The following is a 16,101-nucleotide window of genomic DNA, read 5'->3' on the forward strand; positions in this document are numbered from 1 at the left end:
ATGTTGTTATTTCCCAAATAACTCGCGTGTAGTTTATTCGTTTCAGTGAGCCGAAAGCTAGCCTTCCTCATCCGTTGGTCCACATACTTTTGTATTCGTATTCTACGATGTTTGAAAATACAGTGACTTGATTGAATGCCGAGGAAGAACGGAGTGTTGCCCTGAGGCCATATTTTTTCACCGATATGGCGTTTTTTTTTTTTTTCGTTACTTTTGTCGTTCGTCAGTGGCTCCTTGCGCTATCGCCGGGATCGGACGTAGGCGGGATAGATAAGACATGGACAAGCATAGGAGAAACAATACGAGTTCTTACAAAATGCGACCGCTGGTTTCTAACGAGTGCTGTGCCGGCACCTCGGGGATACCGGAAAGCTTAAGCCTCCTGAACCTTCTGGTGCCACGCGAGAAAACCGAAAGCACGTATACTGCTTATGCTCTGACGCCATATCGAGGCCGCCATATTCTTGTACAGCCAGTACGATAAAGAGCCACGCGTTATTTTCGTTCCTTATCTCCAGCTGCACAGTGAAAGCGGTGAACAAGACAACAGTATGGCGTATGTGACGGCACAGACGAATGCGTGACGTAACACCTATACGAACGGCGGAGCGAACGCGACCCGTAGCTTTCGTGAAATGAAACATTTTTGTCTCGCTCTTAATATTTTGGAGAGGAAGCGCTTGCGGACGTTCTTATAGCTCCGCGCATCTCTACAAGACATTTTTGAACGCTTCGATTGTAAAACGCAGGCTAAAAGTTAATCACGGAATGTAAACAAGTGGCAATCATTCAGTTCGTTCAAGTAGTAAAGATGCCGGGTTAATTCATTATTTTGTACTGCTTCAACACAAGCGATGCTGTCGGGCTCGTGACATCTTAGCACCTACGCATAACGTAAAGAAAAATTACGCTCGTTCTACACACTGTTAAAATCGGCGTAAGCGAAGCGCTGTATAGTTCCACACTTGCGGCTAAATTTGTTGGCTATGGCTTTACTAGCGTCAGTGAGCGTTTCAGTCTTCTCAAAGGGCTATCGAGGCTGTCACGAGGAAAGAAGAGTGGAAAAGGTGTGAAATGATCATGAGGAGTTCGAATCTATCGCGCTGTGTGATCGTTTTTGTTTCCACCAGGTGCCGCTACACGCATCTGTCGACTAAAGCCTCTCTATTTGTCCCCGTGATTTGTAGAAGTGTTCTCAGACGCGGCCGCGCTGTTGTAGGCGAGTGCCGGCTTCAGTCGTCTAGCTACCACGAGAAAAAGAGTGGCAGAAGCTGGTAACTAAGCGGGCGTTAGAAAGCTGGCGCCTGCGGGCTATTAGAAAGTTGTACAGCTTGCTGAAACGCTTTTTCGCAAGCACCGTAACTTCCTTTGTTTCACTTCATTTTGGAAATTGGATCTACGCAACCTAAAACACGTGTCTGCGTTAACGCAACATCACTTTACCTCAAAATATTTAACAGAAGAATCTACATCGAATAATTTGCGTCCACCGACTCGCGCACTGCGTGGGATCCGTATAATCTTTTCTTGTTGTTATCATCTCATCTCCTTTGCCTCTGTTTATTTTGTTATTATTTCGACTTTTCGAATAAGTGTAAAGAAGGCTGATAATTTAGTAACCGTGTCACAACCCCTTTAGAACGTTATAGCTGTATTGTATCGTAATTGCATCAAATTCCGGGTGTCTTTCTACTTTATCACTTTTACGACGGCAGCTGGTTTGTATAGACCGTTTTTTCGTAGGCGCCGCCATATTGTGAACGCAGTGGCGCCGCCTATGAGCAGCGCCATACTGGCTTGGGTGAAAGCGGTCTTTTGCATGGCAGGTATACGCTCGGCGGTAGGTTCTGGCGTTTGTTTTCGCGGTCGTGTGGTCTGTTTAGTATGACATGCGTCTTATACGTGGTAAACGGTTCTGTGAGACGTGCTGAAGTGGTTTAAGGCGTCATGGCCGGAATTTCTGCTGGCGTTGAGGTGGACGGAACACGCAGCGCGATGTGTGCGCGCATATTTGAGCCCACAATCAGCCTCGGAGATGAATTGTGTATTTCTGAATGTTCCAATCACTAATGTGACCTTATTGCAGTATTATCCTCTATTTCTAAGCTGCGGTTTATGAGCCATGAAACATACGCGACGATCGTAACAGCGTGGGTACCGTTCTCCTACGATGGGAGCTGTGCTGTTATACTTTGACAAGCGTTCAAACTGTTCGCTGCAGGTTTCATTGCGTGACTACTTGGTTGGATGGATGAGGTTTCCACCTATGAATAAAATAGTTTTGGCTAGTAATAGCAGCATACCTTATAGTCTGAATTAAGCTTGTCCAGAAAAGCGACTATTTAGGAACTGCGCGAGCGTCCTAAGCAGTGGTAGGTGCTGGATTACATATATCTTTGTTCTATATAGCGCATGGTCCAAACATACGGCATCAGCGGTTATATATTTATAAACGTTGTGCGGCATTAGCCCGTTTTCTCTTGCTTTTTAGAGAAAGAGGATGGTAACAGATTTTTTTTTTCGGTTGTGTTCGTTCAGTTCTCTACGACGCGCTCACACGTATTGCGCAAATCTTGCGCTGAAAAATAGCCATCGCATTCTTTTTATGCGAACCCTCTCATATATTATGGCTGTATAACGGCCAAAAAAGGCAATGCCGAAGCACACAGCTTATATATGTATCGTGCTGGCTCACCAACCGCAGTGACCGCTGTATTGAGCAGCACCATGGGCCTCATGCAGCAAGACATATGGTAATTTGAAGCATACTAGACTTGAAATGCGTGAGAACGATGCCAGTGTATCACAAATATTTGATAAAGCCTGCCGCTCAGATGATTCGTGGTTGCATTAGGTTGGCCGTGCACGAGCATGCACCCTTATGTTTTTATGTTTTACTCCCTACGCCAATCGATCAGACAGTGAGCTGATTTACCATTTAATGCTGGTAATGCAGAGACGCCGGCTTTCTTTGTTGAATTGAAATCGATATAAGCAAAATAGTAAACAAACACGCACCGCGACTGATAATGCGCGTACATCGCGGCTGATTATGCGCGTCACATTTTTGCGCCCCCCAAGACATATTTCTGCCTACAGTATAGTTACTGATGCACCGAAAGGCTTCTCTGACGACCTTATATGAACGAACATGGCGTAAAGTTCACAGAGGAAGGTCTAAAACATCTCGAAATCGTTCCGCAGCACGCGACAGCAATACTTTCAAGCAGCGCCGCGCCGGATCGCCCAAGCCAGAGAGGAGGAAGAACTCTCCGTGCGCCCTATCCTCCTCGCCCGATGAAACGGTCTATAGAGAGGGTGTCTCAAATATTTCCCGGTTTTGCGGTTTGCGTCCTGCAAAAAAAATAAAGCATGTGACAGAAACCTTCTCAAGATGACTGTCGACGTTAACGCGGCTAGCATTGATGACGCAGTGTATCGACACACCGTATTGTCACCGCGGAAACGCGTCATGTACGAGGCGTGTGCTGCAGACGGGCTCCTCTCGCATTTCCTCTCCGGACGCGCTGCGCCATCTAGCGGTGCCGCCGCGAAGTCCGTGCGTGGCGCGCGCGTTAATTAAAATTAAGACGCGATTGTCTGAATGTATATGACGCATGTTTGATTCCACCCAGCAGCGGAGAAACATTTTTTTCTTATCATCGGAGAGCGGCATATATCCTGTCGCGCATACTCAGGATCCAAACTTGCGGTAAAGAAGCTCGTTAAAGAGCGGCGCATAGCCAGTTACACGTACCCCCGTGGAACAATTAAGTAGGCGCCGGTGAAGTTCATTGAAGAGCGGTGTGTACCCGCAGTGGCACATACCAACATATCCAGTGCCCTGAATTTGGCATGAAGGGGGTTCACTGAAGAGCCAGAACATTCCAGGTGGCACACATGCCCGGTGACCTAAGTTGCTCCGATGGTTGGTTTCGAACCAAGTTCCCTCGGCACGGCAGCGCGGTGCTGTGTACCCGTTATAGGCTATGGCGAACTCAGTGACCCAGGTTCGCGTGGAAGAGGTTGTAGATGCAAGCTGGCGTACCGACAAACTGCAAGCTAGGCGAAGTTCCCAAAGAATGCTGATCGCATTAACAAAATAATAAGTATGTAAAACGTTGCGGCGATGGTCGAACTTATCGTAACGCTCAAACCTCACGGAGGCATGCTGCTGACGACAGACCCGACCACGAAATACTGTAGCGCAGTATTGACGTGTCGTGCAAGATCGTATGATATGCAGGTACGGACTTTAAACCGCGCACAGCTGGTGAAAGTGATGAAGTCGATGTTTTTATTTTTGATGCGTGTGTGTGTGTGTTATAATAGGTCGCCTTCCCGGTTAATCAGAAACAAAGCATTCAAGGGAAAGAAGAATAATAGTGAAGAGCGGCCGCTGCACAGCGTCGCACGTTGTTTTGGCTTCCGGCGCAGTCAGCTGTTGGACGAACGAAAAACAGTAAGGTCCGGGCTCTTTTTTTAACGTCTCGCGGAGCGGCGAACTTTTGATGACACATCCGTGTAAACGATGCCTTCTCCTTCCTTTTCTATTTTTTTGTTCTTTCTATATCTACCCCTTTTTAAAATTCTGTGTACAGCACTGCTGCTTTCCGCACCGCCGTGTCTAGCTTGCTTTTGAAAGCGGTTTACCACCGCAACCGCAGCCAGAACGGCTTCGCGAAGCACATGCATGGTTAGCGATTTGGCAACTCGTCGCGGTTCCCGCAAACCTAGCATTTCTCTCTCTCTCTCTCTCTCTCTCTCTCTCTCTCTCTCTCTCTCTCTGCTCCGTGTAAACTTGGCAGTATGTAGGCTCTGGTGTACGTGTCTGCAGTTTTTCCTGTAATATGTTCGTAAAAAAAAAGTTATTACTACAGAAGTTCGCCATCAACGCTATGTATACCCTTTGCCCCTTGTTACACTGTTACTCAACGAGGCAAACCCGTCGCACTCGTTCGCATTCCCTTACACTCTAGTTCAAGTTTTCTTTATTCCAAATACAGTTTTTTTTTTATCGCTTGTGGCATACTTGTTGAAATGGCCGACTGCTCGATGAGGCGGACGTACATTAGAAATCAATATGCACATTGGACGAGGATTGGCAAGGATTGACTTATTACCCTGTTGGCGCGACATCTTCGATATAGTTATTCTAGCGCGGAGATGTTTTCACACGGGCACAGGAATGGACGCGCATGTTTGACTAATTAGCGAAATTTTCCTAATAACCTCTTTAGTTACTTACTCGATAACGCGTGTTCTCCTTAATTGTGTTGTGCGCTTTTCCTTAGCTCTCTTCATCGGGCAGGTGTCGCATTTCAACACCGAGTTTAATATCATCCAAGATATACAGTTTCTTACAATATTACCGCGGGAGGGATAACTGGCGTTGCGACGCTGTTGTATGCATGGGAATCCTGCGAGGGGGTATAGCTTCGGATTGTCATCCTTCTCAGACACCTTGGAAGTCGCGCTTGGTTAACACCGTCCCGGAAACGTCTGTCACAGTTCTTATTTTCTACTAGAACGTCACGTAAAGAGGTGCTCCTTCTCTTTCGACAGTATTACTCAATTTATTTATTTATTTATTTATCCAACAAGACGACTTTTGCTTTGATGTACAATTATATGAAACATAAAAATTGTCGGCGGGCTACTAAGCTTGTATAAGACTACAAGGTGAGCGCTCGATTTGCGACAGCTTGTGATCTGTCCTTTGCGTTTCATCGCTTGGTCATGCACAGCCGGTGAGTAAACTTTATTGAAGTATGTAATGCGGGGTGAACGAAAACGTTTGGTAATATTTTATTTTTCAGGAAGCTTCACCTGTGCGTCCGTATCCGCGTTCTTCTTTCTTTTTTTTTTTTTTCGCCACACGGCACAGCGCCTGTTTGGAAACTCGCATGTAGTCACATATTATACCTCTATATGTAATAATATCATGGGAAGCCAATAAAGACACCTAGGAAAACACTTGTACTTCCTAATTGAATTAAATAAGTGATCAATTAATGGCAATGAAAGTGGATGAAAAAAACTTTTACAGAGCATCGCACGCGTAATGCGATGACGTGGGGTCGTTCCCCACCTGCAGCAAGTTTTTTTTTTTTTTTCATCCTCTTTCATTGCAATTAATTTGTCATTTCTTTAATTAAATTAGTAAGTACAAGTAATTTTCCCTATGTATTCCTTGGTGTCCTTGTTTTTTGGCTTCTCATGATATGAGTAACAAAAATCGGGCCCGTCGGTTGAGCCCCTTCCTTCTCGTTCTCTATAAGTAATATTGTACAAGAACTCTAGATCCCAACTTTACACTTCGCCATGAGTCGTCCTCCTTTTTCGCATTCGAAAAGCATGCAGTAGAGTTTCTACAACTGCCAAAGTATGCGTGCCAGTATTAATTTAAAAGTACCCATATAGCTTCCGCAGCGTTTTTCTACATGCAGCTGAGTATGGTGAAACGCGTTGTGGAGTCGCTCGCGTGCTGCACGCAACTTGTTCGCGCAGCTGCTGCCTCTGGCGCGTCTCGCACGTGTGTGTCTGCGCCGTGTACGGTGCTGCGAAGCGGGGAAAAAGGTCGGCTGGAAAAAAAATGTCGTCTGCCGCGTTCGACCGACCGCGGTGGAATGCGCTTCACCTTTCGCTCGAGCTCGTTTATATAATAAGGTCGATTGCGAAACGCACGACGCGGTGTCTGTTGTCTCGAGCAGTCAATCACTCGCTAGTATTGTCATGTGGGGGAGCCAGACGTTGTCTGTCTCTCTTTCTTTGGTGTCAGCCGCGTTTCGCGAAAGTTCATTTCGATGCAAACAAGCTGCTTCCCTTTTTTTTCTTCTTCGTTTTCTTTTTCTTTTCTTTTTCTTTGTTTGGGTTGCCGTGAAAATCGAGATGAAGCGCTAAGATAGGTGCGGAGCCGTTAAAGAGTTGTTTCTTCTTCTTCTTCTTCTTGTGAATCGTTTTAGCGAGGCTTAACTTGACATTGTGCGTGGTCATCGAGAGTTTCTAACCGTATACGCCGTTGAACGCGTGACCAGAGATTGAGGCTAAAGCTTCGACTATAGTTCGTTACTTTCGCGTTTGTTCCGATCAGTCTGAAGTCAGCGCCAAAGCTCTTGTGCGCAAAGTGATCTACGCTGAAGAGAATGGACTGACGTGGATTAAGGGTCACAGTAACTATAAATGATGGCTCGAACACACGCTATATATATATGCTGGTTGGGTGTTCCTCTTTTCCTTTCTTCATTCGGGACCCGTTCTTTCCTCGTCGAAGAACGAGCAGCAACGCGCGTTGCCTCTCAACCGCACTCGGCCAAAGCGGCGCGCATGTAGTGTAACTTTCGTTCTTTTTTCTTTTTTTAATAAAGCTACACACGGCGCCTCTGTTTGAACAGCAGGCTGCCTTGCGCCCCCCCCCCCCCCCCCCCTGTTTGTTGAGGGAGAGAGTGCTTTGGGGGCGCGCGCACTGCCAAGCATCGCTATATAATTTCTCGCAGAGCTCCGGGAAAAAAAGAAAAAAAGGAGAGATTATCACTAAAAGAAAACGCGCCGTAGCGTATGACTATATAGGTGGCCGTATTTTCTCTCTCGATCGGCCACGTTTGGCGGCACGCTTTACTCTCTCTCTCTCTCTCTCTCTCTCTCTCTCTCTCTCTCTCTCTCTCTCTCTCCTCTTTAGTGGCACGAGCATAGAGTGACACTCTTGTTTCTTGCGCAGCACTGCCGGTTCACCTCCCGAGACGACCGTGGAGGAAATTCGAAATAAATAGGAAAAAAATATATTACAGTACAAAATTGGTGGATTTCATTGTAGATATGATATCAGAGCATAAGTTTGGTTACAAGTTGAGTTACCGAAAGCGTCTGGAATAAGTCTAATTAATTGGAAATCGCCGATTTCCGCATGCACACCAAAGCGCAGAATCGTACACTCTAGAGGCCCGCCACGTGAGCACGACTTTGGCGAAATTCCTGGAAACCCGAAAGTTACGACGTCGCTAATGACACACGCAGGAAGGTGGCACGATATTTAACCGGCTAATTAATGGAAAAAAATCAGGTGCCTCCGAGTTCGGGTTCGCGCGTTGCGTTCGTCTAAAGTCGACCCAAAGAAAACCAACGCCGAGGCGTGCGAGTGCCACTAATAGAGACACCGAAGTCAAAAGTTGGGGTCGCCTATACCATTTTTCGTTTTCCTGTTTTGCCTGACGTACGCGACGCTCATCGCAACGCCTCGCTCGAACTGACGGCACGACCCGCCATGTTGGCGCAGCCCAATCAGCACGCGCCGAAAGCGATGACCCCCCCCCCCCCCCCCCCCCCGCCGCCACACACACACACAAACACACTCCGCAAGTAAATGATCGAAACTGCAGTCGCGGTGCGACGGCTGTCGCGCGCGTTCGCAGATGAATGCGTCAAGCCGCGGCCTGCGCTTCCCACGTCATGCAACCAGGATGGATTGCTGACGCAACGCTTCGTGTATACCTTCGTTACGTCACCTTTGAGCGCGTGGAAGCAGTATATACTTGCTGTATATGTGTAAGCGTGGAGTTCAAACCGTCCGGACTTGGCCGATTCCGAACGGAGTGGCGTTGGAGCGGATTCCGAACGGAGTGGCGTTGGAGAGGATTCCCAACGGAGTGGCGTTGGAGCGGATTCCGAACGGAGTGGCGTTGGAGCGGATTCCCAACGGAGTGGCGTTGGAGCGACTAAATTCTCTCCTCGTGACTTGCGAGAGAGAGAGAGAGAGGAGTTCCAATTCCGGCGCTATAAACGCGAGACGCGAGTATAAGGTGTGCGTGGCAGGTGAGTGTGCGGAACAATTTCAGGAACGCGCGCTCGCCGCACAGCAGAAGTGCAAAGCTTGCGCCAGTCCACTATAGAGGCACCGATTCTCGGCGGCGTGCATTGAACGAGATGTCTTGTACGGAGGCGCCGCTGCTCTGTGTATGCAGGGCGGCCATCTTGAAGCGCGAACTGTGGCATCTTCGGATGGATACTACTACTACTACTACTACTACTACTACTACTACTAATAATAATAATAATAATAATAATAATAATAATAATAATAATAATAATAATAATGATGATGATGATGATGATGACGAAACAGGCGATGGTTGTTTTCCCTCCTTGAACCTTTTATGGTCAGAATTTTATCATTGAAGTGAGAAGTTTGTGTTTCGTGCTTTGGAATGGCAAAAGGCGGGCAGAAATAAAACAAGAAAATATCGGTGCGGTTTTCGCAACATGTCGAAGGCCTTTCTCCTTTCGTCATGAATCGCCAGGAACCCTAGGCCTTGAAGGCAGCCTCTTGTTCTTGGGACTGACGGATATGATCCTGATGGATATGAACAGTGGCCAAAAATTATTGGAAGACCATTTCTTGTGCGACTGAAGGCAAGAGATATTGTGCAAGAGATTAGTGCCACCCAAGGCAAGGGAACGTGTTGCCTATGGCAACACGTTCTTGATGAGTAACGCGTTCAACGATGCCGCCGCACAGAAGCCTAACCTTATCGTTATGCGACGCGTGGACATTTGAGAAAATATCAGGGAAAAACAGTGTTTATTTGCTGTAGCAAGTCGACAAATTGTATGCCGTTATAACGTTACTCGCGATCGGATTTTTGAGATTGGTTTCGGCGTTGCTTTTTTTCCTCGTCGTTCAGTTCGTCGCATGCTTGAGATAAATGGCTATTCACTGCGAAATTCTTCGGCTGCGACGATATATCTAAATGTCAGATGTTTGCTATACACTAAAGTCCAGAACGAACGTGAACCCGTCCTTTGGTTCTCCTCGCATACTTCTATCTGTCACGCGGCCGCAACTCTAAAAGGACGGATGTCAGCAAAAAAATTGAGGGCAGTACAGACATGCACACGGCGACAGGATGTGTAAACTTCCTCAGCTCGCACGCTGCACAGCATATCTGTAGTTGTCGCTTTTGGACGTTAACCCTAACCAATCAGTAATCAATCAACCTGTCTTCTTTTCTGATCACTGTTTAAAAAAACTTGGCGCCAATCAAGACGTCTGTCGCCAGCTCGCCCAGCAGCAAATCTTTTGAACCGTGCTAAAGGAACAAAAATCTTCTGCGGTGTGAGGTCAACTGCTGATCTTCTTCTCCTTCTTGCCAGTAGTGAAAGACGTAAGTGTGGCCTTTAGTATGGGGTACTTGGCCCGGCATCTTTCATTTGGTGCCTTGGAATGCGCGTCGCTGTATTCACTGTGAATGGAGAGAGCGTGATCTGCAAGTTCGAACGAAGCGACGGAACAGTGAACGAGCAAGTGCTGCGACTCATCTGCAAGCAGCGAAGTCGCTTCGTGACTGATTTGCAGTCCGGTCGCAGCGTGTGTGTGTGTGTGTGTGTGTGTGTGTGTGTGTGTGTGTGTGTGTGTGTGTGTGTGTGTGTGTGTGTGTGTGTGTGTGTGTGTGTGTGTGTGTGCACAGGCATGCAGAGACTACAGTCGGCGCGGCTGGTGGGGTCAGCGCGAACGTGATTGGGCCAGCGATGTTTGAGTGTGCGGTTTCGATGGCCCGCCGCACCGCCATGTTTGCAGAAGAAGCCACTATATGTTTGCTGTGCGCTCGTAAGTTTGTCTACGAGTGTGAGCAGCTGCATATGGCTCTCTCATATTGACCAGAGAGCCCGCGGGGAATTGGGGGAGTGGGGGGGAGATGAGTTTGATCTTCATTCTCTCCGTCAGTAACCCGCGGTTTTCTTTTTTTTTTTTTTTCGCCAGAGGAGTGATAATAAAGTATGGAGCTTGTATTTCGTCAATTAAAAATTGTTTTGTGTCCCTCGCGAAAGGGAAAATTGTCATCGGCCTCAGTGTAGCATAAAGATACAAAGCAGCAGCAAGCTTGTCCTCCGCATTACGTACTTCCCCGGGACTCTTTATCTAAAAGCGAAGCGTTATATGGCTAGGCGAAACGAAAATCCGTCTGTCCGCGCCCGTGTACAGAAAACTATCATCATCAGCAAAGGCCCGAGCGTCGTCGTCTTCCACAGCTGGCTCGTTGGCGCCCCTCGGCGCAACCGCGAGAACGCGTTTGTGCCGCTGCTTCCGCGTTCGTCGTCGCTGTCTTCTTCCGCAGCTTGGCTCCGTTGCCGCTCATCATTCCAGCGCAGAATTTAGCTTCTCTTCTGTCGTCGTAATGAAGAGGCCGTGTTTACGGGGGTATGAGCCATTCGTTGTCTTACGTGACGGACAGATTTAATTTCGAAGCAATTTAACCTGATTAAGAAACGCAGACGTAACCAATAATTGAGAAATACTTTAATGCACCGTCGGGATTAACCCAGTGATAAACACTGGGGCCGTACGTTTCAGCTTCGCTGGTTAACTGTCTATACGAAGCGCTTGGGCGGTTTTTTTTTTTTTCTTTTTTTTTTAATGTATTGTCGCCGTCGCATCGACCCGTGAGAGTGTCCCTGTGTTTTCAGAACCGCTTTGTTTGTCTGAGCGCGAACGTTGATCGGGCCACGTGTTCTTGTTGCCGTTGCAGCCTGAGGAACCGGAAGCAGCAGCAGCGGCGGAAGCGGAAGAGCATCGTCTTCTCCGGCGGCGGCCGCTGTCCACCGCCGATGGGGAGCCATGGGGAAAGGGGGAAGCCGGGCGGCTGACGCGCGCTTCTCGGACAGCAGCCCTCTTCAGCCGCCGGCCATTCGCCGGTGAGCACTGCTCTCTCTCTCTCTCTCTCTCTCTCTCTCTCTCTCTCTCTCTCTCTCTCTCTCTCTCTGTGTTTTTGTCTGTCTGTGTCTGTCTGTCTGTCTCCCTCTCTTTCACGGCGTGCGCCAAGAAACAAAGGTTACTTGATGCGCACCCGCCGTGATGGTGTGGTGGCTATGGCGCCGTGCTGCGAAGCACGCGGTCGTGGGATCAAATCCCGGTCACGGCAGCCGCACAGCGACGGTACGGCGAAATGCATATATATATATATATATATATATATATATATATATATTTGCATCTGCACCTACCGGGCATTAGGTGCACCACCCCAAGTGGTCGAAATTGTGGTCGAAAATCGAAAAAGTGGTCGAAAAAGTGGGCATAGAGTTTCTCACTCTATTACCTAGAGGGAAATCCGGCGCCACCGTCTATGGGAGTTTTCTAACGAGCGCTGTAACGTCATGGGAATGACGGTATATCTGTGTGCGAGGCTTGTGTTGGCTGTTGTATACGAGGCTTGTGTCGTCTGGTGTCGTACGAGGCTTCGTCTAAAACGTGGATGTGACTACACAGTTAATGCGCTCTTAAAATAAGTGATTAATAAAATGTTTTCATTCACCCATATCACATCTTTCGATGACGTTTACTCACCTACAATGCATAATCGAGCAAAGAAAACCAAGAACAGACTGTTCCAAAGCGAGCGCGATTTTTGTCGTCTGTCCTCCAGCTAAGCATCTCGCTGATATACTATTTCACGTTTTATAGAATTGTACGTCCAGTCACTATACACGGATAATGCGTTCTTAAAACGTTCATAAAACGTTTTCATTAACACATTACATATACACATATTACATTTTTCAATGACGTTTACTCACCTACTATGCATAATCAAGCAAAGAAAAGCAAGAACCGACGACAAACTGTTCCAAAGCGAGCACGATTTTTGTCGTCTGTCCTCCAGCGTTAGCAACCTGCTGATACTCTTTTACGTTTCATACATCCAATCGCAAGTCCTCATAATTCAACAAAGGATGTTCTTTCTTTTTTTTGCAATTATAAAGCTAGAACAGCTCTTTACGCACTGTTTTAGTTGGAAATGACTAATGTTACCGACGGAATGGTGCTAGCCAGGTGCGTCTTCAAGGTATGCTGGCTCTCCGAGGACGATACCAATTCGAAGTCGATCACCATATATATCGGCATTCCCATGCATACAACAGCGGGGCAGCGCCAGATTTTCCTCCAGGTGGTACAGTGAGAAACTCCGTAGTTTAGGGCGAGCGGAGATCTTTCGCTGGTGGCTTCATAAGCGCGCTGTTCACGTAATCCCAGCATTCTAAAAAACAATTGCACCCTTTGGGGTGCATATCTGCCACACAACAATAATCGTCATCTGTCTTGCTTGCGTTTCCTTTCTTGAAAACGCTGCACTCGATACTTTCCTGTCGAGAATGCTCTGTTAGCTGATAACGCGCATGTCGTTCGCTACTTGGAAGTACGGGGCTCGCAGCGGTAAAGAAAGGAAATGCGGGCAAGACATATGACGATTATTGTTGTGTGTAAACTTACTTTAGAGTGAAGTTTCGGAGACGCGGCGAAGCGACAGGCAGCGTTACATCGAAGCCTTATTCTTTCTTGCTGCCGGCGCTTTTCATCACGCCAGCGTTGCTATACAACCAGTGTTCGCGGTCATCGAGTGTTTTATGTTCACGTTTGTCTGTGCGTGCATCACACCACTTAATTGGTAGGCGAATGTTTACTGCAGTTTACGGCGCGGCCGATAAAACTATACGAGCCTTACTTCGTGTGTAGTTTAACACTTCGCTGTCGCAGTCAGTGATTTGCCTTCCTTGGAGAAACTGCGCGACTTTTTACACTTTCATCCTTGCAGCGCTCACCAGCCTTAGCTTCTGCGGTCATCTATTTCGAATTTTCAATATATTTACGCAGTAAACGCATTTAACATACTTTTGCTGAGAAAGGGAAGAACAAATGCCAATTTAATGTTGAGACTGGAGCTTGCGCATTACTGGGGAGGCTTAACAATGTGCTCCATCAAGTACTTGCAACCCTGCCCACGTACGTCCGAGGATTGGCGTAACTGAGTTGAACTGCCTACCAGTAGTTACTGAAAAACAACTGTACAATATAACAAGTTTCACTCGTTACAACTAAGAAAAAAAAATGAATTCAGCGCACGGAGTGAACTACGGTAACCTGAAGTTCTGACCTTACGCTCAGCATAGAATCTTTGTTCTGTCACCGGCATTTGCGCCCTATAATTTCATTCAGTGCCGGTTTCGTTAATATGTGTCACAGCTGTCAAATCGTCAGGCGTAAAGTACCTCGCTGCGATGCTGGGCGGCGGCTGGCGCGACTGAGCGCGGACCATATATCTTGATAGCCATCTGCGGTGGGTACTGTAAGTCTGTAGGCGCGCTGAAGGCTAGTGGACTCGTGTGCGCTACGTTCTCACCGCGTAGTTCGCGTTGAAGCGAGGGGCAGCAAGAAAGTAAATTCGCTCGCTGCTGCTGCCGCGATTCCTCACGCCAGCGTTTTGACAGCGAGTGTCCGCGGTCATCGAGCGAGGTGTGTTCATGTTTACCTGTGCGCGCGTGACACCATGTTTGCTAATTCAGTTAATCAACGGATGGTTACAAGTTTATACGGCCGGTAAACCTACTATCCTTACTTTGCATAGCTGTCTAATAATTAGCTGCCGCAATCGATGTCTCGCCTTTCGGGTGAAAGTGTGCCATTCAAGAAAAATCCGTTTCCAATAAGACAGATCGCGGTGTGTGTGTGTGTGTGTGTGTGTGTGTGTGTGTGTGTGTGTGTGTGTGTGTGTGTGTGTGTGTGTGTGTGTGTGTGTGTGTGTGTGTGTGTGTGTGTGTGTGTCAGTACGCAGCGATATGCGACAGCATACGTGCGGTTCATCACTGTCTGCGCATGTGCAGCACCATAACTGCACGTCACGAATGAACTCGACGCGCGCCATGCCAAATCCGACGGGTTGCACCGACGTCGGAACGGAACTTTAATTTCGTTGTGACCGCTCAGTTTGCGGCAGCGTCGCGGAGCCTTCGCGTCTAGCTTGGGTCAGGTGCGCGTGATAGTTAGCGACAGTGGAAAAAGTGGCAGATCGTGATTTCGCGGCCGCCTCCGCAAAAATCGACAAGCCACCACTTGTATGGGGACGCCCGGTCGCTTCTCGGGCATAATGAATTTGCCCCGTCGCGAACTAGTTATAATACCAAGCTTTCATTGTGACGTCTTTCCTCTAGCTTGCGCGCGAAGAAGTCGCTATATTATTATTATTATTATTATTATTATTATGTCATGCGGTTACGCCGGTGGCGGCGTAATTTCTTGCTCTATGGTGGTGTCCTCGCTTTCCTCGTCGTCGTTTCGGCGAGCTTCGACGCTATGCGTTAGCCCGACTGGTCTCCTTCGCACCTACTCAACCTAAATAAAACGCACATTTCATGTTATATGTGCTGGGCTTGGTCACAATAATGCCTAACCGATACACGTATCGCTATGCGTGTTTCGATGCGCTTGGTCGCACATAAAAATGGATGTCGATATTTCAGCGCATAAAAACTTCGCCGCATTGTCCTTTACAATGCAGAGAAGCTACATTTACAGGAGCTCCGGGCGAGGCGCACCCGCGAGGCCCCGGAAAATACACGTGAGGGGGGGGGGGGCGGAAGTAATGAAAGTGGTGTTTATCGGTAGCCGAAAAGAGATGTGAAAATAAGAAAATGCTGTCATATGAGTACGGGGTTTCGACCACTACTTCAATGTGGATATTTCGACTTCGGTGTCGCGGTTGCGACGATATCTCTGCGCCGTTTTAAAGTCGGCTCCGGACCCGCCGTGGTTGCTCAGTGGCTATGGTGTTGGGCTGCTGAGCACGAGGTCGCGGGATCGAATCCCGGCCACGGCGGCCGCATTTCGATGGGGGCGAAATGCGAAAACACTCGTGTGCTTAGATTTAGGTGCACGTTAAAGAACCCCAGGTGGTCAAAATTTCCGGAGTCCTCCACTACGGCGTGCCTCATAATCAGAAAGTGGTTTTGGCACGTAAAACCCCAAATATTATTATTATTAAAGTCGGCTCCGAAAGATCCGTAGCATGATAACCTTCGACGACCTGAGAGATCGCCTCTGCTCTTTGCGAAGTTTTCTTCGTGCCTTGTTTTCAAAACTTGGCACCCGATGCCCTGTATCTTTGGTGCATGCATCATGCAGTCATCGTTCTTTGGTGGTCCTGTCCTCCTACCTTTAACGCGCTCGAGCCCGCCTACTCTGCAGCTGCTTCTTGTCCCAGCCCGAGTCATTAGGCTGTTACTAACAGCGAGACGATGCCACGTTGTAATCGAGCTGAACATTGCTTTTAACAACAT

General features: G+C 47.8%; 1 protein-coding gene across 3 annotated transcripts in view; it reads left to right on the plus strand.

Annotated features, from left to right (window-relative positions):
- LOC142575496 (uncharacterized) overlaps positions 1-16,101 on the plus strand; it is a 74,636-nt gene that overhangs the window by 43,755 nt on the left and 14,780 nt on the right. For 2 of the 3 annotated variants that reach the window (XM_075684902.1, XM_075684903.1), the window contains exon 2: positions 11,520-11,685. The gene's annotated coding sequence lies outside the window, so the exon portion shown is untranslated. Of the gene's footprint in view, positions 1-8,384; positions 8,480-11,519; positions 11,686-16,101 lie in introns of those variants that run through there. The other variant, XM_075684904.1, reaches the window with a different exon arrangement.

This window comes from Dermacentor variabilis, chromosome 3 (assembly GCF_050947875.1).
Source record: "Dermacentor variabilis isolate Ectoservices chromosome 3, ASM5094787v1, whole genome shotgun sequence".
NCBI classification, from domain to species: domain Eukaryota; kingdom Metazoa; phylum Arthropoda; class Arachnida; order Ixodida; family Ixodidae; genus Dermacentor; species Dermacentor variabilis.